At 42.2% G+C, this 4,660-nt stretch overlaps 1 protein-coding gene across 1 annotated transcript in view; it reads right to left on the bottom strand.

Annotated features, from left to right (window-relative positions):
* The window catches only part of SERTM1 (serine rich and transmembrane domain containing 1), a 25,455-nt gene extending 20,803 nt beyond the window's left edge, over positions 1 to 4,652 (bottom strand). The window contains exon 1 of the mRNA XM_011361832.2: positions 4,427 to 4,652. The gene's annotated coding sequence lies outside the window, so the exon portion shown is untranslated. The remainder of the gene's footprint in view (positions 1 to 4,426) is intronic.
* Positions 4,653 to 4,660: the final 8 nt, after the last annotated feature.

Raw genomic sequence — 4,660 nt, 5'->3', positions numbered from 1 at the left:
ATATTTATTGACCTGGGTTCCATTTACATGGGTGTGTTCAAACTGAATACATAAATCATAAATTATTTACTTATGACTTGTGTAGCTTTCTATATGAATGTTAAACATCAATAAAAAGTTTAAGGACACACACCAAAAAACCATGTAATGTCTACTACTTGTTGAATGAATTGAGTGCTTCCCTTTTTACCCCAAAATATATGGCGTTATTAGGCTAACAATGTAAATAATAAATTCTGAAAATTTATCCTATGGGAAAAAAATCAGACGAGTTTAAAAGATGTATGCACAAAAATGTATTATATAGCTAAACATTGGAGCCACTGAGATGTCCATGAGTCAAGGACTGGTTAAATAAATGATTTAAGAGGCATACAAGAAGGATTCTGGTATAGTAAAATAGTATATTTTCTAACGTGGAAAGATGCTAGTCTTGTATGGCTAAGTCAAAAAGTAAGTTTCAGAATCGTGCATTGTATGATTCCATTTTTCTGTAAAACCATAACTACTAGCACTGCTACTACTACTGTGCATGCATACGCAATTTTAGAGGCATGGGAAAGCAAACCAAAACAAAACTAAACAAGAGGTCAATGCACCAAGCTGTTACCATATGTTTTTGTTAACGGGTGATATTGTAGTATGTTCATGTTCTATTTTGTGCATATCTATATTTGAACTTTGATATGAAGAACATGTATCATAATCAGAAAAAAGAATAAAGGCATTTTCATTAATAGAATTAAAATTTATTTGTAGCATATGCAGTGAAAATGTTGGTTTTTAAGCTTAGAAATCTTTCTCCTCTTTCTCCTCATTACCTTCCCCCTCTTTTTTCTGTACTGTATATACTTAACACATCTTTTGAAATGGTTCTCATGTGCCTTTCCTTTCAAAGTTTAAGATTCAGGCTGAGGCCAGAAAGTCAATCTGCCTAGTAGGGCTTAATTGCACTCTGTGTTCCAGTCGTATTTTACCAGATGTTGTGAATGTTCTAGTTAAGAAATGAGAAGAGTAGTTCTCTCTGTGATCATTCTGGTCACGGAGAAATTAAAAGCGAGTACGAACCAAACCAGTTTAATTGGCAACAGTTGATAGATTACCTGGCACTTCTAACCAGTACCTGACTACTATGGCAAATCAGTCAGAAAAGGTGCTAATTTGGTTTCCCCTAGGGAGCAAATCTATACGTTGAAAGTTCCCTGAATGAATGATTTTAGTGTTTTAATTGTTGTTTAAGTCATCTTCTTGTCTTTCTAAATTTGAAACAGTATTTTGTTGTTTCCTGTCAAAAACTGTATTCATGTTTGTTACATTAGTTATTCTTTTTAACAACTATTACAGGCTTATTTTCGGACCCTTTCTCTATTGTAACAATCTCAGCATCAACAATCAAGCTCATAATACAAACTAAATCTCGATGGACAGATTTCCCATCTTAATGTAACTTAATAGATGAAAATCTAGAAGTTAGGAACTCAGAAAATATTAATGACAGTCTATCCTCTTACTAATATGAATTCAGAGCTTTGAAGTATCGGCACTGTTTTGGCTGGATTGTGCCATTTCATGCTTAGAGATACTGTTAAATTGTGTATGATTACTTGACTACTCAGCATCTCCACTTTTTGTTGTTGTTGTTCTTGCCAAAACTTAGTATAGGCTAACCAACAACTATTTCCTGGTTCCAAGTGTGAACATGAGCATGGATCTTATTGATAACGAGCTCTTGAAAGAGGCATTCTGTATCATGAGACTGAGAATGATATCCCAATAACACATATGCCCCAAATCCAAATCAGAACTGAAGTGCTCCCAGAATGTGACTCAGTAGCCTGCTCCCCTGCACCTGAAATGGCCAGTGAATGCACAGGTGGACTTGCTGAGTTCTACATCCAAAGCTGGTCCACATGTGTGTCTCATGGACTCTGCACCTAAGTCCCTGGCTTGATTTCTCTAGGTACATCTGTTAGCTCAAAGAAATTCTGCCAACTCATGCACTTAGTCTGAGCTTCTTCTTTTCTGGGTTCCCTATTCCAATAACTACCTTAAATCTTTAATATTATTTTTATCTGTCGTGAATAAAATGAAGGTCTATAAAAAGTAAGCCTGTGATACTTTATATTAACATAGTAATATAATAATACAATATGCTCCACACATATCTATTTGAAGAAAATGACAGTTTTCTTCAACACTACTTTTCGGCTTCTAGTTTCATTTAACAAATGTTTACTGAACGGTGCATGGATGCCAGAAGCCAGGCAAGCAGGACCTACACGGTGCCTGATGTCAAGGGCCCTTTGGAAATGTATTTCTCCAGGTTATTAAATGGCCATTTTAAAAGCCCAGATGAGCAAAACACAAAAATTAAGGCATAATTTTAGTTTTTGCTTCTCCCTAATAAGTAATTACATATAAAAATGCTTACAGAAACTCTACGAAGTTAAAAGTAAGATATTAAAATACAAGTTCAGGGAGAAGTGTACTCCTGGAGAGGGATATTATCAAATGGGCTGAGAGTTGATCTGGAATAGAGGCCAATTTAGAGAATTTTGCTTGTGATGAGTTCTTCTTTCATTCTTAGAATAAATATATGGCTGCAAATTTACTTAATGACTAGTATGATTAATCATTCTCACCAATCAGCTCTGTCATCCTACATCTGCCCCCATTAAAAAAGAAAAAGAAGGAACTAGAGAAACCTGCAAATAACCCGATTGATTTGATGCCACACGTCATCTCGTCATTAGTTATCTCTTAACCCTTCACAACTCCGTGCACATCATGGACATCCCGTAAAATGTGTTGAGATGACGAACACACCACAGGGAGAATGTAGTGATGTTACCTTACGTGAGTCTTCTTTAACTAGAGCCATGAAGGAGTTTTGAGCTCTTCAAAGCACTGTGCCTTATGAAGGGAAATCAAATATAATAACTGTGGCAAATAAATAATAAATTTCAAACACAAAAACACAAAAATAGAATATCCCATCCATTCTGGGGAATTTAATATCTCCAGAATATTTCTGAGGTTGGCAGAGGTCCCCCGTCCTCACAATGTCCAGCATGTTAAGGGGAGAAAAACATGCCCTGGGGAGTGGTGTCAGTGCAACCGAGGTGCAAGGCAGTCGCACTAACACACACTTCAAAAATGCATTTGCATTAGGGATTAACTGCATGCTGATTATAAAGCGCCTACCTGTGTGATGGTGTGTGTGCGTGGAGGGGGAGGGGGAGGCACAAGATGCCTCTGTACTTAGCAAAATGAGGCATTTTAGTTACAAAATATATTTAAAAACCTGTAGGTGCTAGATCACAAATAAGCTAAGACACTCAGTCTAGTTGTATAATTTACGCTAGTTAAGTATTATCTTTTTCTTTTTTAAGGAGGGTGCATTGGGCTGCAAGATTGCATTAAGGGGCAAACCTTTGAAGAAAAGAGTATCACTTAGCTTGCCCCTTTTCCTGTTGATAGGCCGTCGTCTGACAATGAATCCGGAAACTCTGAAGTGCAAAGTAGCGGAGGTCAAACATCTTGGGGAGTGGTCCCTGGGGATGGTCCCGGGACGGAATCGCTGTTCGTTTGCACCTGCAGTGTGGCCCTAACCAAGTGCGATGGCTTTGACACGTCCAGAGCCATCGGATCCCATTACCTGCCACAAAGAACCACCTAAGTACTTCCTTTAGTGGAACATTTCAGAAGGAGATTTAACGAGTAGAGGAATGAAGGACATCAATAAAGAGACTCTGTCGCTGCAGTGTGACACCAAACCCCAAGGCGGGCGGGCGTCAGGCATCTGGAGGAGGAAGCGTTCAGGTACAGGCGTCAAACCTGGTCCTCAGCAAGATGTTTCTGTGAATGAACGGGTCCTTCTGCAAGCCCGGGGAGGGCACGTTGCACACCTCGCTCCTAAGTCAGAACTGCAACGATCCACACACCTCGACAGGGAAACGCAAGATTACAGCGTCTCATCAGACCAGGGGTGGGGACAGGAAGCTAGTGCGGCTCCCCAACAGGTTCCCGGGAACTCGGGGAACCGCCGCCGGGGAACTCCAGTGTTCAGCGCCAGGCAGTATTTCCCCAGATTTGGAGCCACCGAAGACAGGTGAAAAGGCTCGCGCGATCACCGTAAGGGGTAAAGCGGGCTGTGGGCGCGTGCAATGTCCCCAGGAAGGGACCGAGGACCCGGGAGAGCCAGATAGGTATAAAGCAAACACTAGAATGACCGCACACACCACAAAGGGGAAAAAACAGAATGCACCTAGAAGCGCCCTCTGCAAAACGTAGAACTGTCTACACTGCACGGAAGAATCGGTCTGTGCAGCGGCGGACGCGAGGACAGATCGTCCCGGTTCCTTGCTTCCGCGACAGAAGCGGGTCATTGCGGGGCCAAGGACATTGCGCAGCCCCGCGAAGTTACCGTGAGAATCGGGAAAGCCAGGCTGTGGACGCTGCTCGGGGCTGTAAGGACGCGGCTGGCCGCGAAGTGGGTGGATTCAGGGTGTCCGCGAAGGGGCCAAACCTCTGGGAGCCTGGGAGAGACTGGGAGGCGGCTCCAGAGGGCCACCCCAGGCTGGGAGTGAGGACGCCCCTGGCAAGCGCGAGCACCCCTCCAGCGCCCCGCGCATCCCCGGCTCCCGACTCCTCTGCCTGG

Source organism: Pteropus vampyrus, unplaced genomic scaffold (genome assembly GCF_000151845.1).
Source record: "Pteropus vampyrus isolate Shadow unplaced genomic scaffold, Pvam_2.0 Scaffold71, whole genome shotgun sequence".
NCBI lineage: Eukaryota > Metazoa > Chordata > Mammalia > Chiroptera > Pteropodidae > Pteropus > Pteropus vampyrus.
Note: the sequence above shows the minus strand (reverse complement) of the source record. Positions and strands in the feature narration are given on the sequence as shown.